Source organism: Ambystoma mexicanum, chromosome 6p (assembly GCF_040938575.1).
Source record: "Ambystoma mexicanum isolate Mex_15411 chromosome 6p, UKY_AmexF1_1, whole genome shotgun sequence".
NCBI lineage: Eukaryota > Metazoa > Chordata > Amphibia > Caudata > Ambystomatidae > Ambystoma > Ambystoma mexicanum.
The window spans coordinates 30677974-30701232 of record NC_090935.1 but is presented as its reverse complement, the minus strand read 5'-3'; the positions used below and the strand labels follow the sequence as shown (position 1 = coordinate 30701232).

Genomic DNA, 23259 nt, shown 5'->3' with positions numbered 1-23259 from the left:
CAGAAAGCGCACCAGGGAACGGCTCGGCCTCTGCTCCGTGGCCCAACCCAGCCTGGTCCTTCTCCAACCAGCTGGGAGCTGTCCAAAAGCCGGTGGGCCTGGCGGAATGGGCTCCCAGCAGGCCCTGGCTGACTGGTGATTTGCATACACACAGACACACGCACGCACGCACACTCTCTCTCGTGCTATCTGCTGCCTTTCAGACCCTGCCACCCCTCGCTTGCTTTAAAGGAGCAGTTGGCGAATGACACTGAGCAAAGAATGCACAAGTGGGTAAAGAGATCACACACCTAGAGGCAGCCAGCTCTCATGAAGAGTAGGGCCTAGAAGCAGTGAAGCTTGAGGGGCTGTGCGCTCTTTGCCATGAGCCCCTAGAGGCGGATCATATAGAAAGCGCTATATAGAAATGAGCAGCCAGCAGAGGACAAGGCAGCCGCTCTTGGTGCAGCACAGAGAGGATCAAGAGAAACGGGAAGGGCTTCCGCGGCAGCGAGCAAGCACAAGACCAGCACGGGAGCGGGGCCCCTTTTATTCTGTCAATAAAAGGTATTTCTCTCCTGGCACGCACGTGTCTAAAAATATGGAACGCTTCACGAATTTGCGTGTCATCCTTGCGCAGGGGCCATGCTAATCTTCTCTGTATCGTTCCAATTTTAGTATATGTGCTGCCGAAGCGAGCACACACTTGGGGCTGAACTGGCCAGTGTATAAAAGCCAGCGCATCGGCTGCCTATTGACCTAGGTTGACTTGTTATGCTCTAACTTTGGCAAGAAACTGTTTGGTTCTGGGGCCGGTATGGAACCAAGAGGCAAAGACCAACGACCCAAGCTTCCTCGCTGCTGGTTTGGCCCAAAAGGAAAGGTTCCGTGTGCTTGGCTATTGCAATGCAGGAAGAAAGGATCATGGTCCAGGCTGCATGCAAAGTGGCACCTCCCGTCATAATGCCTGGGTGATGGGTGCTGTGTGCCTGGACGCATCACAATAGTCCCACAAGCCAGAGAAAAGCCAGAGGGCCTGTGAGGGTTTGCTTGGGGGGGGCCCTGTTGAATTCCAGGATAGGCAAGGTGAGGCAGCGGCCTAGTGCGCGGACCCCCGAGAGCCCCGGATTGCTGCTGCCCCCGCCTTCAAGCCAGAGATGCATTTTCAAACCGATGTAAGTTTACGTTTGGCTGCTGGCTTCAGCGACGGTGGCTTCAAAGTCCCGCCGGGTCTGCTTTCCTTTGGTAGGGCCAGGAAGCCTCTTACAACAGGTATTGGCTGCCTGTCGCCTGCTTTTATCAACTGTGCCAGGACGTGAGCCTTGTGTGTTACAAAATCAGGACAGCAGGCATTGCAGTGGCTCCTGCTTCAGAAAGGCACCTTGAAGAACAGCACTAGGAGCTAACGGAGGGCACCAGGGGTATGGGGGCCAGTGGTGCAATGGATAAGGCGCCTGACTAGGAGTCAGAAGGTTGTGGGTTCCACTGCCATCCGGCTGGGCTCCCAACTCTGTGCTTTGTTTCTTTGAATTACATTTAAATTCCCTTGGCCTTCACTGCTCGCAATAGACTTTTGATTTTATGTGGGGCGGGCCCGGTTTCACAGCAAGGAAACACCAGGCGCCATCTCGAAGCACCACCAGTAGGGGTCCCTCCAGAAGGCCCCAACAAGCAGCAGATGATTTCTATGCATGTGTGCGTCCTGTCCTTCAATGGGTGGGGGTTGGCTTGTGTTGGACACAGTCCCAGGGCAGCCCTTCACGTCCCTGATCGGCCACGATCGGCCAGAGACCTCTCTGTGAGCGCCGCAGGCGAGCCTTCTCGGGACCTCAGCAACTGAGGGGCACATTTCCAAATGAGGGAGACATTTCCAGAAAGCGCACCAGGGAACGGCTCAGCCTCTGCTTCGTGGCCTAACCCAGCCTGGTCCTTCTCCAACCATCTGGGAGCTGTCCAAAAGCCGGTGGGCCTGGCGGAATGGGCTCCCAGCAGGCCCTGGCTGACTGGTGATTTGCATACACACAGACACACGCACGCACGCACACTCTCTCTCGTGCTATCTGCTGCCTTTCAGACCCTGCCACCCCTCGCTTGCTTTAAAGGAGCAGTTGGCGAATGACACTGAGCAAAGAATGCACAAGTGGGTAAAGAGATCACACACCTAGAGGCAGCCAGCTCTCATGAAGAGTAGGGCCTAGAAGCAGTGAAGCTTGAGGGGCTGTGCGCTCTTTGCCATGAGCCCCTAGAGGCGGATCATATAGAAAGCGCTATATAGAAATGAGCAGCCAGCAGAGGACAAGGCAGCCGCTCTCGGTGCAGCACAGCACAGAGAGGATCAAGAGAAACGGGAAGGGCTTCCGCGGCAGCGAGCAAGCACAAGACCAGCACGGGAGCGGGGCCCCTTTTATTCTGTCAATAAAAGGTATTTCTCTCCTGGCACGCACGTGTCTAAAAATATGGAACGCTTCACGAATTTGCGTGTCATCCTTGCGCAGGGGCCATGCTAATCTTCTCTGTATCGTTCCAATTTTAGTATATGTGCTGCCGAAGCGAGCACACACTTGGGGCTGAACTGGCCAGTGTATAAAAGCCAGCGCATCGGCTGCCTATTGACCTAGGTTGACTTGTTATGCTCTAACTTTGGCAAGAAACTGTTTGGTTCTGGGGCCGGTATGGAACCAAGAGGCAAAGACCAACGACCCAAGCTTCCTCGCTGCTGGTTTGGCCCAAAAGGAAAGGTTCCGTGTGCTTGGCTATTGCAATGCAGGAAGAAAGGATCATGGTCCAGGCTGCATGCAAAGTGGCACCTCCCGTCATAATGCCTGGGTGATGGGTGCTGTGTGCCTGGACGCATCACAATAGTCCCACAAGCCAGAGAAAAGCCAGAGGGCCTGTGAGGGTTTGCTTGGGGGGGGCCCTGTTGAATTCCAGGATAGGCAAGGTGAGGCAGCGGCCTAGTGCGCGGACCCCCGAGAGCCCCGGATTGCTGCTGCCCCCGCCTTCAAGCCAGAGATGCATTTTCAAACCGATGTAAGTTTACGTTTGGCTGCTGGCTTCAGCGACGGTGGCTTCAAAGTCCCGCCGGGTCTGCTTTCCTTTGGTAGGGCCAGGAAGCCTCTTACAACAGGTATTGGCTGCCTGTCGCCTGCTTTTATCAACTGTGCCAGGACGTGAGCCTTGTGTGTTACAAAATCAGGACAGCAGGCATTGCAGTGGCTCCTGCTTCAGAAAGGCACCTTGAAGAACAGCACTAGGAGCTAACGGAGGGCACCAGGGGTATGGGGGCCAGTGGTGCAATGGATAAGGCGCCTGACTAGGAGTCAGAAGGTTGTGGGTTCCACTGCCATCCGGCTGGGCTCCCAACTCTGTGCTTTGTTTCTTTGAATTACATTTAAATTCCCTTGGCCTTCACTGCTCGCAATAGACTTTTGATTTTATGTGGGGCGGGCCCGGTTGCACAGCAAGGAAACACCAGGCGCCATCTCGAAGCACCACCAGTAGGGGTCCCTCCAGAAGGCCCCAACAAGCAGCAGATGATTTCTATGCATGTGTGCGTCCTGTCCTTCAATGGGTGGGGGTTGGCTTGTGTTGGACACAGTCCCAGGGCAGCCCTTCACGTCCCTGATCGGCCACGATCGGCCAGAGACCTCTCTGTGAGCGCCGCAGGCGAGCCTTCTCGGGACCTCAGCAACTGAGGGGCACATTTCCAAATGAGGGAGACATTTCCAGAAAGCGCACCAGGGAACGGCTCGGCCTCTGCTCCGTGGCCCAACCCAGCCTGGTCCTTCTCCAACCAGCTGGGAGCTGTCCAAAAGCCGGTGGGCCTGGCGGAATGGGCTCCCAGCAGGCCCTGGCTGACTGGTGATTTGCATACACACAGACACACGCACGCACGCACACTCTCTCTCGTGCTATCTGCTGCCTTTCAGACCCTGCCACCCCTCGCTTGCTTTAAAGGAGCAGTTGGCGAATGACACTGAGCAAAGAATGCACAAGTGGGTAAAGAGATCACACACCTAGAGGCAGCCAGCTCTCATGAAGAGTAGGGCCTAGAAGCAGTGAAGCTTGAGGGGCTGTGCGCTCTTTGCCATGAGCCCCTAGAGGCGGATCATATAGAAAGCGCTATATAGAAATGAGCAGCCAGCAGAGGACAAGGCAGCCGCTCTTGGTGCAGCACAGAGAGGATCAAGAGAAACGGGAAGGGCTTCCGCGGCAGCGAGCAAGCACAAGACCAGCACGGGAGCGGGGCCCCTTTTATTCTGTCAATAAAAGGTATTTCTCTCCTGGCACGCACGTGTCTAAAAATATGGAACGCTTCACGAATTTGCGTGTCATCCTTGCGCAGGGGCCATGCTAATCTTCTCTGTATCGTTCCAATTTTAGTATATGTGCTGCCGAAGCGAGCACACACTTGGGGCTGAACTGGCCAGTGTATAAAAGCCAGCGCATCGGCTGCCTATTGACCTAGGTTGACTTGTTATGCTCTAACTTTGGCAAGAAACTGTTTGGTTCTGGGGCCGGTATGGAACCAAGAGGCAAAGACCAACGACCCAAGCTTCCTCGCTGCTGGTTTGGCCCAAAAGGAAAGGTTCCGTGTGCTTGGCTATTGCAATGCAGGAAGAAAGGATCATGGTCCAGGCTGCATGCAAAGTGGCACCTCCCGTCATAATGCCTGGGTGATGGGTGCTGTGTGCCTGGACGCATCACAATAGTCCCACAAGCCAGAGAAAAGCCAGAGGGCCTGTGAGGGTTTGCTTGGGGGGGGCCCTGTTGAATTCCAGGATAGGCAAGGTGAGGCAGCGGCCTAGTGCGCGGACCCCCGAGAGCCCCGGATTGCTGCTGCCCCCGCCTTCAAGCCAGAGATGCATTTTCAAACCGATGTAAGTTTACGTTTGGCTGCTGGCTTCAGCGACGGTGGCTTCAAAGTCCCGCCGGGTCTGCTTTCCTTTGGTAGGGCCAGGAAGCCTCTTACAACAGGTATTGGCTGCCTGTCGCCTGCTTTTATCAACTGTGCCAGGACGTGAGCCTTGTGTGTTACAAAATCAGGACAGCAGGCATTGCAGTGGCTCCTGCTTCAGAAAGGCACCTTGAAGAACAGCACTAGGAGCTAACGGAGGGCACCAGGGGTATGGGGGCCAGTGGTGCAATGGATAAGGCGCCTGACTAGGAGTCAGAAGGTTGTGGGTTCCTCTGCCATCCGGCTGGGCTCCCAACTCTGTGCTTTGTTTCTTTGAATTACATTTAAATTCCCTTGGCCTTCACTGCTCGCAATAGACTTTTGATTTTATGTGGGGCGGGCCCGTTTGCACAGCAAGGAAACACCAGGCGCCATCTCGAAGCACCACCAGTAGGGGTCCCTCCAGAAGGCCCCAACAAGCAGCAGATGATTTCTATGCATGTGTGCGTCCTGTCCTTCAATGGGTGGGGGTTGGCTTGTGTTGGACACAGTCCCAGGGCAGCCCTTCACGTCCCTGATCGGCCACGATCGGCCAGAGACCTCTCTGGTGAGCGCCGCAGGCGAGCCTTCTCGGGACCTCAGCAACTGAGGGGCACATTTCCAAATGAGGGAGACATTTCCAGAAAGCGCACCAGGGAACGGCTCGGCCTCTGCTTCGTGGCCTAACCCAGCCTGGTCCTTCTCCAACCATCTGGGAGCTGTCCAAAAGCCGGTGGGCCTGGCGGAATGGGCTCCCAGCAGGCCCTGGCTGACTGGTGATTTGCATACACACAGACACACGCACGCACGCACACTCTCTCTCGTGCTATCTGCTGCCTTTCAGACCCTGCCACCCCTCGCTTGCTTTAAAGGAGCAGTTGGCGAATGACACTGAGCAAAGAATGCACAAGTGGGTAAAGAGATCACACACCTAGAGGCAGCCAGCTCTCATGAAGAGTAGGGCCTAGAAGCAGTGAAGCTTGAGGGGCTGTGCGCTCTTTGCCATGAGCCCCTAGAGGCGGATCATATAGAAAGCGCTATATAGAAATGAGCAGCCAGCAGAGGACAAGGCAGCCGCTCTCGGTGCAGCACAGCACAGAGAGGATCAAGAGAAACGGGAAGGGCTTCCGCGGCAGCGAGCAAGCACAAGACCAGCACGGGAGCGGGGCCCCTTTTATTCTGTCAATAAAAGGTATTTCTCTCCTGGCACGCACGTGTCTAAAAATATGGAACGCTTCACGAATTTGCGTGTCATCCTTGCGCAGGGGCCATGCTAATCTTCTCTGTATCGTTCCAATTTTAGTATATGTGCTGCCGAAGCGAGCACACACTTGGGGCTGAACTGGCCAGTGTATAAAAGCCAGCGCATCGGCTGCCTATTGACCTAGGTTGACTTGTTATGCTCTAACTTTGGCAAGAAACTGTTTGGTTCTGGGGCCGGTATGGAACCAAGAGGCAAAGACCAACGACCCAAGCTTCCTCGCTGCTGGTTTGGCCCAAAAGGAAAGGTTCCGTGTGCTTGGCTATTGCAATGCAGGAAGAAAGGATCATGGTCCAGGCTGCATGCAAAGTGGCACCTCCCGTCATAATGCCTGGGTGATGGGTGCTGTGTGCCTGGACGCATCACAATAGTCCCACAAGCCAGAGAAAAGCCAGAGGGCCTGTGAGGGTTTGCTTGGGGGGGGCCCTGTTGAATTCCAGGATAGGCAAGGTGAGGCAGCGGCCTAGTGCGCGGACCCCCGAGAGCCCCGGATTGCTGCTGCCCCCGCCTTCAAGCCAGAGATGCATTTTCAAACCGATGTAAGTTTACGTTTGGCTGCTGGCTTCAGCGACGGTGGCTTCAAAGTCCCGCCGGGTCTGCTTTCCTTTGGTAGGGCCAGGAAGCCTCTTACAACAGGTATTGGCTGCCTGTCGCCTGCTTTTATCAACTGTGCCAGGACGTGAGCCTTGTGTGTTACAAAATCAGGACAGCAGGCATTGCAGTGGCTCCTGCTTCAGAAAGGCACCTTGAAGAACAGCACTAGGAGCTAACGGAGGGCACCAGGGGTATGGGGGCCAGTGGTGCAATGGATAAGGCGCCTGACTAGGAGTCAGAAGGTTGTGGGTTCCACTGCCATCCGGCTGGGCTCCCAACTCTGTGCTTTGTTTCTTTGAATTACATTTAAATTCCCTTGGCCTTCACTGCTCGCAATAGACTTTTGATTTTATGTGGGGCGGGCCCGGTTTCACAGCAAGGAAACACCAAGCGCCATCTCGAAGCACCACCAGTAGGGGTCCCTCCAGAAGGCCCCAACAAGCAGCAGATGATTTCTATGCATGTGTGCGTCCTGTCCTTCAATGGGTGGGGGTTGGCTTGTGTTGGACACAGTCCCAGGGCAGCCCTTCACGTCCCTGATCGGCCACGATCGGCCAGAGACCTCTCTGTGAGCGCCGCAGGCGAGCCTTCTCGGGACCTCAGCAACTGAGGGGCACATTTCCAAATGAGGGAGACATTTCCAGAAAGCGCACCAGGGAACGGCTCAGCCTCTGCTTCGTGGCCTAACCCAGCCTGGTCCTTCTCCAACCATCTGGGAGCTGTCCAAAAGCCGGTGGGCCTGGCGGAATGGGCTCCCAGCAGGCCCTGGCTGACTGGTGATTTGCATACACACAGACACACGCACGCACGCACACTCTCTCTCGTGCTATCTGCTGCCTTTCAGACCCTGCCACCCCTCGCTTGCTTTAAAGGAGCAGTTGGCGAATGACACTGAGCAAAGAATGCACAAGTGGGTAAAGAGATCACACACCTAGAGGCAGCCAGCTCTCATGAAGAGTAGGGCCTAGAAGCAGTGAAGCTTGAGGGGCTGTGCGCTCTTTGCCATGAGCCCCTAGAGGCGGATCATATAGAAAGCGCTATATAGAAATGAGCAGCCAGCAGAGGACAAGGCAGCCGCTCTCGGTGCAGCACAGCACAGAGAGGATCAAGAGAAACGGGAAGGGCTTCCGCGGCAGCGAGCAAGCACAAGACCAGCACGGGAGCGGGGCCCCTTTTATTCTGTCAATAAAAGGTATTTCTCTCCTGGCACGCACGTGTCTAAAAATATGGAACGCTTCACGAATTTGCGTGTCATCCTTGCGCAGGGGCCATGCTAATCTTCTCTGTATCGTTCCAATTTTAGTATATGTGCTGCCGAAGCGAGCACACACTTGGGGCTGAACTGGCCAGTGTATAAAAGCCAGCGCATCGGCTGCCTATTGACCTAGGTTGACTTGTTATGCTCTAACTTTGGCAAGAAACTGTTTGGTTCTGGGGCCGGTATGGAACCAAGAGGCAAAGACCAACGACCCAAGCTTCCTCGCTGCTGGTTTGGCCCAAAAGGAAAGGTTCCGTGTGCTTGGCTATTGCAATGCAGGAAGAAAGGATCATGGTCCAGGCTGCATGCAAAGTGGCACCTCCCGTCATAATGCCTGGGTGATGGGTGCTGTGTGCCTGGACGCATCACAATAGTCCCACAAGCCAGAGAAAAGCCAGAGGGCCTGTGAGGGTTTGCTTGGGGGGGGCCCTGTTGAATTCCAGGATAGGCAAGGTGAGGCAGCGGCCTAGTGCGCGGACCCCCGAGAGCCCCGGATTGCTGCTGCCCCCGCCTTCAAGCCAGAGATGCATTTTCAAACCGATGTAAGTTTACGTTTGGCTGCTGGCTTCAGCGACGGTGGCTTCAAAGTCCCGCCGGGTCTGCTTTCCTTTGGTAGGGCCAGGAAGCCTCTTACAACAGGTATTGGCTGCCTGTCGCCTGCTTTTATCAACTGTGCCAGGACGTGAGCCTTGTGTGTTACAAAATCAGGACAGCAGGCATTGCAGTGGCTCCTGCTTCAGAAAGGCACCTTGAAGAACAGCACTAGGAGCTAACGGAGGGCACCAGGGGTATGGGGGCCAGTGGTGCAATGGATAAGGCGCCTGACTAGGAGTCAGAAGGTTGTGGGTTCCACTGCCATCCGGCTGGGCTCCCAACTCTGTGCTTTGTTTCTTTGAATTACATTTAAATTCCCTTGGCCTTCACTGCTCGCAATAGACTTTTGATTTTATGTGGGGCGGGCCCGGTTGCACAGCAAGGAAACACCAGGCGCCATCTCGAAGCACCACCAGTAGGGGTCCCTCCAGAAGGCCCCAACAAGCAGCAGATGATTTCTATGCATGTGTGCGTCCTGTCCTTCAATGGGTGGGGGTTGGCTTGTGTTGGACACAGTCCCAGGGCAGCCCTTCACGTCCCTGATCGGCCACGATCGGCCAGAGACCTCTCTGGTGAGCGCCGCAGGCGAGCCTTCTCGGGACCTCAGCAACTGAGGGGCACATTTCCAAATGAGGGAGACATTTCCAGAAAGCGCACCAGGGAACGGCTCAGCCTCTGCTTCGTGGCCTAACCCAGCCTGGTCCTTCTCCAACCATCTGGGAGCTGTCCAAAAGCCGGTGGGCCTGGCGGAATGGGCTCCCAGCAGGCCCTGGCTGACTGGTGATTTGCATACACACAGACACACGCACGCACGCACACTCTCTCTCGTGCTATCTGCTGCCTTTCAGACCCTGCCACCCCTCGCTTGCTTTAAAGGAGCAGTTGGCGAATGACACTGAGCAAAGAATGCACAAGTGGGTAAAGAGATCACACACCTAGAGGCAGCCAGCTCTCATGAAGAGTAGGGCCTAGAAGCAGTGAAGCTTGAGGGGCTGTGCGCTCTTTGCCATGAGCCCCTAGAGGCGGATCATATAGAAAGCGCTATATAGAAATGAGCAGCCAGCAGAGGACAAGGCAGCCGCTCTCGGTGCAGCACAGCACAGAGAGGATCAAGAGAAACGAGAAGGGCTTCCGCGGCAGCGAGCAAGCACAAGACCAGCACGGCAGCGGGGCCCCTTTTATTCTGTCAATAAAAGGTATTTCTCTCCTGGCACGCACGTGTCTAAAAATATGGAACGCTTCACGAATTTGCGTGTCATCCTTGCGCAGGGGCCATGCTAATCTTCTCTGTATCGTTCCAATTTTAGTATATGTGCTGCCGAAGCGGGCACACACTTGGGGCTGAACTGGCCAGTGTATAAAAGCCAGCGCATCGGCTGCCTATTGACCTAGGTTGACTTGTTATGCTCTAACTTTGGCAAGAAACTGTTTGGTTCTGGGGCCGGTATGGAACCAAGAGGCAAAGACCAACGACCCAAGCTTCCTCGCTGCTGGTTTGGCCCAAAAGGAAAGGTTCCGTGTGCTTGGCTATTGCAATGCAGGAAGAAAGGATCATGGTCCAGGCTGCATGCAAAGTGGCACCTCCCGTCATAATGCCTGGGTGATGGGTGCTGTGTGCCTGGACGCATCACAATAGTCCCACAAGCCAGAGAAAAGCCAGAGGGCCTGTGAGGGTTTGCTTGGGGGGGGCCCTGTTGAATTCCAGGATAGGCAAGGTGAGGCAGCGGCCTAGTGCGCGGACCCCCGAGAGCCCCGGATTGCTGCTGCCCCTGCCTTCAAGCAAGAGATGCATTTTCAAACCGATGTAAGTTTACGTTTGGCTGCTGGCTTCAGCGACGGTGGCTTCAAAGTCCCGCCGGGTCTGCTTTCCTTTGGTAGGGCCAGGAAGCCTCTTACAACAGGTATTGGCTGCCTGTCGCCTGCTTTTATCAACTGTGCCAGGACGTGAGCCTTGTGTGTTACAAAATCAGGACAGCAGGCATTGCAGTGGCTCCTGCTTCAGAAAGGCACCTTGAAGAACAGCACTAGGAGCTAACGGAGGGCACCAGGGGTATGGGGGCCAGTGGTGCAATGGATAAGGCGCCTGACTAGGAGTCAGAAGGTTGTGGGTTCCTCTGCCATCCGGCTGGGCTCCCAACTCTGTGCTTTGTTTCTTTGAATTACATTTAAATTCCCTTGGCCTTCACTGCTCGCAATAGACTTTTGATTTTATGTGGGGCGGGCCCGGTTGCACAGCAAGGAAACACCAGGCGCCATCTCGAAGCACCACCAGTAGGGGTCCCTCCAGAAGGCCCCAACAAGCAGCAGATGATTTCTATGCATGTGTGCGTCCTGTCCTTCAATGGGTGGGGGTTGGCTTGTGTTGGACACAGTCCCAGGGCAGCCCTTCACGTCCCTGATCGGCCACGATCGGCCAGAAACCTCTCTGGTGAGCGCCGCAGGCGAGCCTTCTCGGGACCTCAGCAACTGAGGGGCACATTTCCAAATGAGGGAGACATTTCCAGAAAGCGCAACAGGGAACGGCTCGGCCTCTGCTTCGTGGCCTAACCCAGCCTGGTCCTTCTCCAACCATCTGGGAGCTGTCCAAAAGCCGGTGGGCCTGGCGGAATGGGCTCCCAGCAGGCCCTGGCTGACTGGTGATTTGCATACACACAGACACACGCACGCACGCACACTCTCTCTCGTGCTATCTGCTGCCTTTCAGACCCTGCCACCCCTCGCTTGCTTTAAAGGAGCAGTTGGCGAATGACACTGAGCAAAGAATGCACAAGTGGGTAAAGAGATCACACACCTAGAGGCAGCCAGCTCTCATGAAGAGTAGGGCCTAGAAGCAGTGAAGCTTGAGGGGCTGTGCGCTCTTTGCCATGAGCCCCTAGAGGCGGATCATATAGAAAGCGCTATATAGAAATGAGCAGCCAGCAGAGGACAAGGCAGCCGCTCTTGGTGCAGCACAGAGAGGATCAAGAGAAACGGGAAGGGCTTCCGCGGCAGCGAGCAAGCACAAGACCAGCACGGGAGCGGGGCCCCTTTTATTCTGTCAATAAAAGGTATTTCTCTCCTGGCACGCACGTGTCTAAAAATATGGAACGCTTCACGAATTTGCGTGTCATCCTTGCGCAGGGGCCATGCTAATCTTCTCTGTATCGTTCCAATTTTAGTATATGTGCTGCCGAAGCGAGCACACACTTGGGGCTGAACTGGCCAGTGTATAAAAGCCAGCGCATCGGCTGCCTATTGACCTAGGTTGACTTGTTATGCTCTAACTTTGGCAAGAAACTGTTTGGTTCTGGGGCCGGTATGGAACCAAGAGGCAAAGACCAACGACCCAAGCTTCCTCGCTGCTGGTTTGGCCCAAAAGGAAAGGTTCCGTGTGCTTGGCTATTGCAATGCAGGAAGAAAGGATCATGGTCCAGGCTGCATGCAAAGTGGCACCTCCCGTCATAATGCCTGGGTGATGGGTGCTGTGTGCCTGGACGCATCACAATAGTCCCACAAGCCAGAGAAAAGCCAGAGGGCCTGTGAGGGTTTGCTTGGGGGGGGCCCTGTTGAATTCCAGGATAGGCAAGGTGAGGCAGCGGCCTAGTGCGCGGACCCCCGAGAGCCCCGGATTGCTGCTGCCCCCGCCTTCAAGCAAGAGATGCATTTTCAAACCGATGTAAGTTTACGTTTGGCTGCTGGCTTCAGCGACGGTGGCTTCAAAGTCCCGCCGGGTCTGCTTTCCTTTGGTAGGGCCAGGAAGCCTCTTACAACAGGTATTGGCTGCCTGTCGCCTGCTTTTATCAACTGTGCCAGGACGTGAGCCTTGTGTGTTACAAAATCAGGACAGCAGGCATTGCAGCGGCTCCTGTTTCAGAAAGGCACCTTGAAGAACAGCACTAGGAGCTAAGGGAGGGCACCAGGGGTATGGGGGCCAGTGGTGCAATGGATAAGGCGCCTGACTAGGAGTCAGAAGGTTGTGGGTTCCACTGCCATCCGGCTGGGCTCCCAACTCTGTGCTTTGTTTCTTTGAATTACATTTAAATTCTCTTGGCCTTCACTGCTCGCAATAGACTTTTGATTTTATGTGGGGCGGGCCCGGTTGCACAGCAAGGAAACACCAGGCGCCATCTCGAAGCACCACCAGTAGGGGTCCCTCCAGACCGCCCCAACAAGCAGCAGATGATTTCTATGCATGTGTGCGTCCTGTCCTTCAATGGGTGGGGGTTGGCTTGTGTTGGACACAGTCCCAGGGCAGCCCTTCACGTCCCTGATCGGCCACGATCGGCCAGAGACCTCTCTGTGAGCGCCGCAGGCGAGCCTTCTCGGGACCTCAGCAACTGAGGGGCACATTTCCAAATGAGGGAGACATTTCCAGAAAGCGCACCAGGGAACGGCTCGGCCTCTGCTCCGTGGCCTAACCCAGCCTGGTCCTTCTCCAAGCATCTGGGAGCTGTCCAAAAGCCGGTGGGCCTGGCGGAATGGGCTCCCAGCAGGCCCTGGCTGACTGGTGATTTGCATACACACAGACACACGCACGCACGCACACTCTCTCGTGCTATCTGCTGCCTTTCAGACCCTGCCACCCCTCGCTTGCTTTCAAAGAATGACACTGAGCAAAGAATGCACAAGTGGGTAAAGAGATCACACACCTAGAGGCAGCCAGCTCTCATGAAGAGTAGGGCCTAGAAGCAGTGAAGCTTGAGGGGCTGTGCGCTCTTTGCCATGAGCCCCTAGAGGCGGGTCATATAGAAAGCGCTATATAGAAATGAGCAGCCAGCAGAGGACAAGGCAGCCGCTCTCGGTGCAGCACAGCACAGAGAGGATCAAGAGAAACGGGAAGGGCTTCCGCGGCAGCGAGCAAGCACAAGACGAGCACGGGAGCGGGGCGGGGCCCCTTTTATTCTGTCAATAAAAGGTATTTCTCTCCTGGCACGCACGTGTCTAAAAATATGGAACGCTTCACGAATTTGCGTGTCATCCTTGCGCAGGGGCCATGCTAATCTTCTCTGTATCGTTCCAATTTTAGTATATGTGCTGCCGAAGCGAGCACACACTTGGGGCTGAACTGGCCAGTGTATAAAAGCCACCGCATCGGCTGCCTTTTGACCTAGGTTGACTTGTTATGCTCTAACTTTGGCAAAAAACTGTTTGGTTCTGGGGCCGGTATGGAACCAAGAGGCAAAGACCAACGACCCAAGCTTCCTCGCTGCTGGTTTGGCCCAAAAGGAACGGTTCCGTGTGCTTGGCTATTGCAATGCAGGAAGAAAGGATCATGGTCCAGGCTGCATGCAAAGTGGCACCTCCCGTCATAATGCCTGGGTGATGGGTGCTGTGTGTCTGGACGCATCACAATAGTCCCACAAGCCAGAGAAAAGCCAGAGGGCCTGTGAGGGTTTGCTTGGGGGGGGTCCCTGTTGAGTTCCAGGATAGGCAAGGTGAGGCAGCGGCCTAGTGCGCGGACCCCCGAGAGCCCCGGATTGCTGCTGCCCCCGCCTTCAAGCCAGAGATGCATTTTCAAACCAATGTAAGTTTACGTTTGGCTGCTGGCTTCAGCGACGGTGGCTTCAAAGTCCCGCCGGGTCTGCTTTCCTTTGGTAGGGCCAGGAAGCCTATTACAACAGGTATTGGCTGCCTGTCGCCTGCTTTTATCAACTGTGCCAGGACGTGAGCCTTGTGTGTTACAAAATCAGGACAGCAGGCATTGCAGCGGCTCCTGTTTCAGAAAGGCACCTTGAAGAACAGCACTAGGAGCTAAGGGAGGGCACCAGGGGTATGGGGGCCAGTGGTGCAATGGATAAGGCGCCTGACTAGGAGTCAGAAGGTTGTGGGTTCCACTGCCATCCGGCTGGGCTCCCAACTCTGTGCTTTGTTTCTTTGAATTACATTTAAATTCTCTTGGCCTTCACTGCTCGCAATAGACTTTTGATTTTATGTGGGGCGGGCCCGGTTGCACAGCAAGGAAACACCAGGCGCCATCTCGAAGCACCGCCAGTAGGGGTCCCTCCAGACCGCCCCAACAAGCAGCAGATGATTTCTATGCATGTGTGCGTCCTGTCCTTCAATGGGTGGGGGTTGGCTTGTGTTGGACACAGTCCCAGGGCAGCCCTTCACGTCCCTGATCGGCCAGAGACCTCTCTGTGAGCGCCGCAGGCGAGCCTTCTCGGGACCTCAGCAACTGAGGGGCACATTTCCAAATGAGGGAGACATTTCCAGAAAGCGCACCAGGGAACGGCTCGGCCTCTGCTCCGTGGCCTAACCCAGCCTGGTCCTTCTCCAAGCATCTGGGAGCTGTCCAAAAGCCGGTGGGCCTGGCGGAATGGGCTCCCAGCAGGCCCTGGCTGACTGGTGATTTGCATACACACAGACACACGCACGCACGCACACTCTCTCTCGTGCTATCTGCTGCCTTTCAGACCCTGCCACCCCTCGCTTGCTTTAAAGGAGCAGTTGGCGAATGACACTGAGCAAAGAATGCACAAGTGGGTAAAGAGATCACACACCTAGAGGCAGCCAGCTCTCATGAAGAGTAGGGCCTAGAAGCAGTGAAGCTTGAGGGGCTGTGCGCTCTTTGCCATGAGCCCCTAGAGGCGGGTCATATAGAAAGCGCTATATAGAAATGAGCAGCCAGCAGAGGACAAGGCAGCCGCTCTCGGTGCAGCACAGCACAGAGAGGATCAAGAGAAACGGGAAGGGCTTCCGCGGCAGCGAGCAAGCACAAGACGAGCACGGGAGCGGGGCGGGGCCCCTTTTATTCTGTCAATAAAAGGTATTTCTCTCCTGGCACGCACGTGTCTAAAAATATGGAACGCTTCACGAATTTGCGTGTCATCCTTGCGCAGGGGCCATGCTAATCTTCTCTGTATCGTTCCAATTTTAGTATATGTGCTGCCGAAGCGAGCACACACTTGGGGCTGAACTGGCCAGTGTATAAAAGCCACCGCATCGGCTGCCTTTTGACCTAGGTTGACTTGTTATGCTCTAACTTTGGCAAAAAACTGTTTGGTTCTGGGGCCGGTATGGAACCAAGAGGCAAAGACCAACGACCCAAGCTTCCTCGCTGCTGGTTTGGCCCAAAAGGAACGGTTCCGTGTGCTTGGCTATTGCAATGCAGGAAGAAAGGATCATGGTCCAGGCTGCATGCAAAGTGGCACCTCCCGTCATAATGCCTGGGTGATGGGTGCTGTGTGTCTGGACGCATCACAATAGTCCCACAAGCCAGAGAAAAGCCAGAGGGCCTGTGAGGGTTTGCTTGGGGGGGGGCCCTGTTGAGTTCCAGGATAGGCAAGGTGAGGCAGCGGCCTAGTGCGCGGACCCCCGAGAGCCCCGGATTGCTGCTGCCCCCGCCTTCAAGCCAGAGATGCATTTTCAAACCAATGTAAGTTTACGTTTGGCTGCTGGCTTCAGCGACGGTGGCTTCAAAGTCCCGCCGGGTCTGCTTTCCTTTGGTAGGGCCAGGAAGCCTCTTACAACAGGTATTGGCTGCCTGTCGCCTGCTTTTATCAACTGTGCCAGGACGTGAGCCTTGTGTGTTACAAAATCAGGACAGCAGGCATTGCAGCGGCTCCTGTTTCAGAAAGGCACCTTGAAGAACAGCACTAGGAGCTAAGGGAGGGCACCAGGGGTATGGGGGCCAGTGGTGCAATGGATAAGGCGCCTGACTAGGAGTCAGAAGGTTGTGGGTTCCACTGCCATCCGGCTGGGCTCCCAACTCTGTGCTTTGTTTCTTTGAATTACATTTAAATTCTCTTGGCCTTCACTGCTCGCAATAGACTTTTGATTTTATGTGGGGCGGGCCCGGTTGCACAGCAAGGAAACACCAGGCGCCATCTCGAAGCACCACCAGTAGGGGTCCCTCCAGACCGCCCCAACAAGCAGCAGATGATTTCTATGCATGTGTGCGTCCTGTCCTTCAATGGGTGGGGGTTGGCTTGTGTTGGACACAGTCCCAGGGCAGCCCTTCACGTCCCTGATCGGCCAGAGACCTCTCTGTGAGCGCCGCAGGCGAGCCTTCTCGGGACCTCAGCAACTGAGGGGCACATTTCCAAATGAGGGAGACATTTCCAGAAAGCGCACCAGGGAACGGCTCGGCCTCTGCTCCGTGGCCTAACCCAGCCTGGTCCTTCTCCAACCATCTGGGAGCTGTCCAAAAGCCGGTGGGCCTGGCGGAATGGGCTCCCAGCAGGCCCTGGCTGACTGGTGATTTGCATACACACAGACACACGCACGCACGCACACTCTCTCTCGTGCTATCTGCTGCCTTTCAGACCCTGCCACCCCTCTCTTGCTTTAAAGGAGCAGTTGGCGAATGACATTGAGCAAAGAATGCACAAGTGGGTAAAGAGATCACACACCTAGAGGCAGCCAGCTCTCATGAAGAGTAGGGCCTAGAAGCAGTGAAGCTTGAGGGGCTGTGCGCTCTTTGCCATGAGCCCCTAGAGGCGGGTCATATAGAAAGCGCTATATAGAAATGAGCAGCCAGCAGAGGACAAGGCAGCCGCTCTCGGTGCAGCACAGCACAGAGAGGATCAAGAGAAACGGGAAGGGCTTCCGCGGCAGCGAGCAAGCACAAGACGAGCACGGGAGCGGGGCGGGGCCCCTTTTATTCTGTCAATAAAAGGTATTTCTCTCCTGGCACGCACGTGTCTAAAAATATGGAACGCTTCACGAATTTGCGTGTCATCCTTGCGCAGGGGCCATGCTAATCTTCTCTGTATCGTTCCAATTTTAGTATATGTGCTGCCGAAGCGAGCACACACTTGGGGCTGAACTGGCCAGTGTATAAAAGCCACCGCATCGGCTGCCTTTTGACCTAGGTTGACTTGTTATGCTCTAACTTTGGCAAGAAACTGTTTGGTTCTGGGGCCGGTATGGAACCAAGAGGCAAAGACCAACGACCCAAGCTTCCTCGCTGCTGGTTTGGCCCAAAAGGAACGGTTCCGTGTGCTTGGCTATTGCAATGCAGGAAGAAAGGATCATGGTCCAGGCTGCATGCAAAGTGGCACCTCCCGTCATAATGCCTGGGTGATGGGTGCTGTGTGTCTGGACGCATCACAATAGTCCCACAAGCCAGAGAAAAGCCAGAGGGCCTGTGAGGGTTTGCTTGGGGGGGGCCCTGTTGAGTTCCAGGATAGGCAAGGTGAGGCAGCGGCCTAGTGCGCGGACCCCCGAGAGCCCCGGATTGCTGCTGCCCCCGCCTTCAAGCCAGAGATGCATTTTCAAACCAATGTAAGTTTACGTTTGGCTGCTGGCTTCAGCGACGGTGGCTTCAAAGTCCCGCCGGGTCTGCTTCCCTTTGGTAGGGCCAGGAAGCCTCTTACAACAGGTATTGGCTGCCTGTCGCCTGCTTTTATCAACTGTGCCAGGACGTGAGCCTTGTGTGTTACAAAATCAGGACAGCAGGCATTGCAGCGGCTCCTGTTTCAGAAAGGCACCTTGAAGAACAGCACTAGGAGCTAAGGGAGGGCACCAGGGGTATGGGGGCCAGTGGTGCAATGGATAAGGCGCCTGACTAGGAGTCAGAAGGTTGTGGGTTCCACTGCCATCCGGCTGGGCTCCCAACTCTGTGCTTTGTTTCTTTGAATTACATTTAAATTCTCTTGGCCTTCACTGCTCGCAATAGACTTTTGATTTTATGTGGGGCGGGCCCGGTTGCACAGCAAGGAAACACCAGGCGCCATCTCGAAGCACCACCAGTAGGGGTCCCTCCAGACCGCCCCAACAAGCAGCAGATGATTTCTATGCATGTGTGCGTCCTGTCCTTCAATGGGTGGGGGTTGGCTTGTGTTGGACACAGTCCCAGGGCAGCCCTTCACGTCCCTGATCGGCCAGAGACCTCTCTGTGAGCGCCGCAGGCGAGCCTTCTCGGGACCTCAGCAACTGAGGGGCACATTTCCAAATGAGGGAGACATTTCCAGAAAGCGCACCAGGGAACGGCTCAGCCTCTGCTCCGTGGCCTAACCCAGCCTGGTCCTTCTCCAACCATCTGGGAGCTGTCCAAAAGCCGGTGGGCCTGGCGGAATGGGCTCCCAGCAGGCCCTGGCTGACTGCTGATTTGCATACACACAGACACACGCACGCACGCACGCACACTCTCTCGTGCTATCTGCTGTCTTTCAGACCCTGCCACCCCTCGCTTGCTTTCAAAGAATGACACTGAGCAAAGAATGCACAAGTGGGTAAAGAGATCACACACCTAGAGGCAGCCAGCTCTCATGAAGAGTAGGGCCTAGAAGCAGTGAAGCTTGAGGGGCTGTGCGCTCTTTGCCATGAGCCCCTAGAGGCGGGTCATATAGAAAGCGCTATATAGAAATGAGCAGCCAGCAGAGGACAAGGCAGCCGCTCTCGGTGCAGCACAGCACAGCACAGAGAGGATCAAGAGAAACGGGAAGGGCTTCCGCGGCAGCGAGCAAGCACAAGACGAGCACGGGAGCGGGGCGGGGCCCCTTTTATTCTGTCAATAAAAGGTATTTCTCTCCTGGCACGCACGTGTCTAAAAATATGGAACGCTTCACGAATTTGCGTGTCATCCTTGCGCAGGGGCCATGCTAATCTTCTCTGTATCGTTCCAATTTTAGTATATGTGCTGCCGAAGCGAGCACACACTTGGGGCTGAACTGGCCAGTGTATAAAAGCCAGCGCATCGGCTGCCTTTTGACCTAGGTTGACTTGTTATGCTCTAACTTTGGCAAGAAACTGTTTGGTTCTGGGGCCGGTATGGAACCAAGAGGCAAAGACCAACGACCCAAGCTTCCTCGCTGCTGGTTTGGCCCAAAAGGAACGGTTCCGTGTGCTTGGCTATTGCAATGTAGGAAGAAAGGATCATGGTCCAGGCTGCATGCAAAGTGGCACCTCCCGTCATAATGCCTGGGTGATGGGTGCTGTGTGTCTGGACGCATCACAATAGTCCCACAAGCCAGAGAAAAGCCAGAGGGCCTGTGAGGGTTTGCTTGGGGGGGGCCCTGTTGAGTTCCAGGATAGGCAAGGTGAGGCAGCGGCCTAGTGCGCGGACCCCCGAGAGCCCCGGATTGCTGCTGCCCCCGCCTTCAAGCCAGAGATGCATTTTCAAACCAATGTAAGTTTACGTTTGGCTGCTGGCTTCAGCGACGGTGGCTTCAAAGTCCCGCCGGGTCTGCTTCCCTTTGGTAGGGCCAGGAAGCCTCTTACAACAGGTATTGGCTGCCTGTCGCCTGCTTTTATCAACTGTGCCAGGACGTGAGCCTTGTGTGTTACAAAATCAGGACAGCAGGCATTGCAGCGGCTCCTGTTTCAGAAAGGCACCTTGAAGAACAGCACTAGGAGCTAAGGGAGGGCACCAGGGGTATGGGGGCCAGTGGTGCAATGGATAAGGCGCCTGACTAGGAGTCAGAAGGTTGTGGGTTCCACTGCCATCCGGCTGGGCTCCCAACTCTGTGCTTTGTTTCTTTGAATTACATTTAAATTCTCTTGGCCTTCTCTGCTCGCAATAGACTTTTGATTTTATGTGGGGCGGGCCCGGTTGCACAGCAAGGAAACACCAGGCGCCATCTCGAAGCACCACCAGTAGGGGTCCCTCCAGACCGCCCCAACAAGCAGCAGATGATTTCTATGCATGTGTGCGTCCTGTCCTTCAATGGGTGGGGGTTGGCTTGTGTTGGACACAGTCCCAGGGCAGCCCTTCACGTCCCTGATCGGCCACGATCGGCCAGAGACCTCTCTGGTGAGCGCCGCAGGCGAGCCTTCTCGGGACCTCAGCAACTGAGGGGCACATTTCCAAATGAGGGAGACATTTCCAGAAAGCGCACCAGGGAACGGCTCGGCCTCTGCTCCGTGGCCCAACCCAGCCTGGTCCTTCTCCAACCATCTGGGAGCTGTCCAAAAGCCGGTGGGCCTGGCGGAATGGGCTCCCAGCAGGCCCTGGGTGACTGGTGATTTGCATACACACAGACACACGCACGCACGCACACTCTCTCTCGTGCTATCTGCTGCCTTTCAGACCCTGCCACCCCTCGCTTGCTTTAAAGGAGCAGTTGGCGAATGACACTGAGCAAAGAATGCACAAGTGGGTAAAGAGATCACACACCTAGAGGCAGCCAGCTCTCATGAAGAGTAGGGCCTAGAAGCAGTGAAGCTTGAGGGGCTGTGCGCTCTTTGCCATGAGCCCCTAGAGGCTGATCATATAGAAAGCGCTATATAGAAATGAGCAGCCAGCAGAGGACAAGGCAGCCGCTCTCGGTGCAGCACAGAGAGGATCAAGAGAAACGGGAAGGGCTTCCGCGGCAGCGAGCAAGCACAAGACGAGCACGGGAGCGGGGCCCCTTTTATTCTGTCAATAAAAGGTATTTCTCTCCTGGCACGCACGTGTCTAAAAATATGGAACGCTTCACGAATTTGCGTGTCATCCTTGCGCAGGGGCCATGCTAATCTTCTCTGTATCGTTCCAATTTTAGTATATGTGCTGCCGAAGCGAGCACACACTTGGGGCTGAACTGGCCAGTGTATAAAAGCCACCGCATCGGCTGCCTTTTGACCTAGGTTGACTTGTTATGCTCTAACTTTGGCAAAAAACTGTTTGGTTCTGGGGCCGGTATGGAACCAAGAGGCAAAGACCAACGACCCAAGCTTCCTCGCTGCTGGTTTGGCCCAAAAGGAACGGTTCCGTGTGCTTGGCTATTGCAATGCAGGAAGAAAGGATCATGGTCCAGGCTGCATGCAAAGTGGCACCTCCCGTCATAATGCCTGGGTGATGGGTGCTGTGTGTCTGGACGCATCACAATAGTCCCACAAGCCAGAGAAAAGCCAGAGGGCCTGTGAGGGTTTGCTTGGGGGGGGCCCTGTTGAGTTCCAGGATAGGCAAGGTGAGGCAGCGGCCTAGTGCGCGGACCCCCGAGAGCCCCGGATTGCTGCTGCCCCCGCCTTCAAGCCAGAGATGCATTTTCAAACCAATGTAAGTTTACGTTTGGCTGCTGGCTTCAGCGACGGTGGCTTCAAAGTCCCGCCGGGTCTGCTTTCCTTTGGTAGGGCCAGGAAGCCTCTTACAACAGGTATTGGCTGCCTGTCGCCTGCTTTTATCAACTGTGCCAGGACGTGAGCCTTGTGTGTTACAAAATCAGGACAGCAGGCATTGCAGCGGCTCCTGTTTCAGAAAGGCACCTTGAAGAACAGCACTAGGAGCTAACGGAGGGCACCAGGGGTATGGGGGCCAGTGGTGCAATGGATAAGGCGCCTGACTAGGAGTCAGAAGGTTGTGGGTTCCACTGCCATCCGGCTGGGCTCCCAACTCTGTGCTTTGTTTCTTTGAATTACATTTAAATTCTCTTGGCCTTCACTGCTCGCAATAGACTTTTGATTTTATGTGGGGCGGGCCCGGTTGCACAGCAAGGAAACACCAGGCGCCATCTCGAAGCACCACCAGTAGGGGTCCCTCCAGACCGCCCCAACAAGCAGCAGATGATTTCTATGCATGTGTGCGTCCTGTCCTTCAATGGGTGGGGGTTGGCTTGTGTTGGACACAGTCCCAGGGCAGCCCTTCACGTCCCTGATCGGCCAGAGACCTCTCTGTGAGCGCCGCAGGCGAGCCTTCTCGGGACCTCAGCAACTGAGGGGCACAATTCCAAATGAGGGAGACATTTCCAGAAAGCGCACCAGGGAACGGCTCAACCTCTGCTCCGTGGCCTAACCCAGCCTGGTCCTTCTCCAAGCATCTGGGAGCTGTCCAAAAGCCGGTGGGCCTGGCGGAATGGGCTCCCAGCAGGCCCTGGCTGACTGGTGATTTGCATACACACAGACACACGCACGCACGCACACTCTCTCTCGTGCTATCTGCTGCCTTTCAGACCCTGCCACCCCTCGCTTGCTTTCAAAGAATGACACTGAGCAAAGAATGCACAAGTGGGTAAAGAGATCACACACCTAGAGGCAGCCAGCTCTCATGAAGAGTAGGGCCTAGAAGCAGTGAAGCTTGAGGGGCTGTGCGCTCTTTGCCATGAGCCCCTAGAGGCGGGTCATATAGAAAGCGCTATATAGAAATGAGCAGCCAGCAGAGGACAAGGCAGCCGCTCTCGGTGCAGCACAGCACAGAGAGGATCAAGAGAAACGGGAAGGGCTTCCGCGGCAGCGAGCAAGCACAAGACGAGCACGGGAGCGGGGCGGGGCCCCTTTTATTCTGTCAATAAAAGGTATTTCTCTCCTGGCACGCACGTGTCTAAAAATATGGAACGCTTCACGAATTTGCGTGTCATCCTTGCGCAGGGGCCATGCTAATCTTCTCTGTATCGTTCCAATTTTAGTATATGTGCTGCCGAAGCGAGCACACACTTGGGGCTGAACTGGCCAGTGTATAAAAGCCACCGCATCGGCTGCCTTTTGACCTAGGTTGACTTGTTATGCTCTAACTTTGGCAAGAAACTGTTTGGTTCTGGGGCCGGTATGGAACCAAGAGGCAAAGACCAACGACCCAAGCTTCCTCGCTGCTGGTTTGGCCCAAAAGGAACGGTTCCGTGTGCTTGGCTATTGCAATGCAGGAAGAAAGGATCATGGTCCAGGCTGCATGCAAAGTGGCACCTCCCGTCATAATGCCTGGGTGATGGGTGCTGTGTGTCTGGACGCATCACAATAGTCCCACAAGCCAGAGAAAAGCCAGAGGGCCTGTGAGGGTTTGCTTGGGGGGGGCCCTGTTGAGTT

At 55.3% G+C, this 23259-nt stretch overlaps 13 non-coding genes across 13 annotated transcripts; all 13 read right to left on the bottom strand.

The window, feature by feature from the left end:
• Positions 1 to 574: 574 nt before the first annotated feature.
• LOC138511923 (U6 spliceosomal RNA) lies at positions 575 to 681 on the bottom strand. Its single transcript, XR_011280808.1, has one exon. It is a non-coding gene; the product is annotated as a U6 spliceosomal RNA (small nuclear RNA).
• Positions 682 to 2429: 1748 nt separating this feature from the next.
• Positions 2430 to 2536, bottom strand: LOC138511922 (U6 spliceosomal RNA). The gene has a single exon (XR_011280807.1). It is a non-coding gene; the product is annotated as a U6 spliceosomal RNA (small nuclear RNA).
• Positions 2537 to 4279: 1743 nt separating this feature from the next.
• Positions 4280 to 4386, bottom strand: LOC138511921 (U6 spliceosomal RNA). The gene has a single exon (XR_011280806.1). It is a non-coding gene; the product is annotated as a U6 spliceosomal RNA (small nuclear RNA).
• Positions 4387 to 6135: 1749 nt separating this feature from the next.
• Positions 6136 to 6242, bottom strand: LOC138511920 (U6 spliceosomal RNA). Its single transcript, XR_011280805.1, has one exon. It is a non-coding gene; the product is annotated as a U6 spliceosomal RNA (small nuclear RNA).
• Positions 6243 to 7990: 1748 nt separating this feature from the next.
• LOC138511919 (U6 spliceosomal RNA) lies at positions 7991 to 8097 on the bottom strand. The gene has a single exon (XR_011280804.1). It is a non-coding gene; the product is annotated as a U6 spliceosomal RNA (small nuclear RNA).
• A 1749-nt stretch (positions 8098 to 9846) lies between these two features.
• Positions 9847 to 9953, bottom strand: LOC138512356 (U6 spliceosomal RNA). Its single transcript, XR_011281200.1, has one exon. It is a non-coding gene; the product is annotated as a U6 spliceosomal RNA (small nuclear RNA).
• Positions 9954 to 11697: 1744 nt separating this feature from the next.
• On the bottom strand, positions 11698 to 11804 carry LOC138511918 (U6 spliceosomal RNA). The gene has a single exon (XR_011280803.1). It is a non-coding gene; the product is annotated as a U6 spliceosomal RNA (small nuclear RNA).
• A 1740-nt stretch (positions 11805 to 13544) lies between these two features.
• On the bottom strand, positions 13545 to 13651 carry LOC138511916 (U6 spliceosomal RNA). The gene has a single exon (XR_011280802.1). It is a non-coding gene; the product is annotated as a U6 spliceosomal RNA (small nuclear RNA).
• A 1744-nt stretch (positions 13652 to 15395) lies between these two features.
• Positions 15396 to 15502, bottom strand: LOC138511915 (U6 spliceosomal RNA). The gene has a single exon (XR_011280801.1). It is a non-coding gene; the product is annotated as a U6 spliceosomal RNA (small nuclear RNA).
• Positions 15503 to 17246: 1744 nt separating this feature from the next.
• LOC138511914 (U6 spliceosomal RNA) lies at positions 17247 to 17353 on the bottom strand. The gene has a single exon (XR_011280800.1). It is a non-coding gene; the product is annotated as a U6 spliceosomal RNA (small nuclear RNA).
• A 1739-nt stretch (positions 17354 to 19092) lies between these two features.
• Positions 19093 to 19199, bottom strand: LOC138511913 (U6 spliceosomal RNA). The gene has a single exon (XR_011280799.1). It is a non-coding gene; the product is annotated as a U6 spliceosomal RNA (small nuclear RNA).
• Positions 19200 to 20943: 1744 nt separating this feature from the next.
• Positions 20944 to 21050, bottom strand: LOC138511912 (U6 spliceosomal RNA). Its single transcript, XR_011280798.1, has one exon. It is a non-coding gene; the product is annotated as a U6 spliceosomal RNA (small nuclear RNA).
• A 1732-nt stretch (positions 21051 to 22782) lies between these two features.
• Positions 22783 to 22889, bottom strand: LOC138511911 (U6 spliceosomal RNA). The gene has a single exon (XR_011280797.1). It is a non-coding gene; the product is annotated as a U6 spliceosomal RNA (small nuclear RNA).
• Positions 22890 to 23259: the final 370 nt, after the last annotated feature.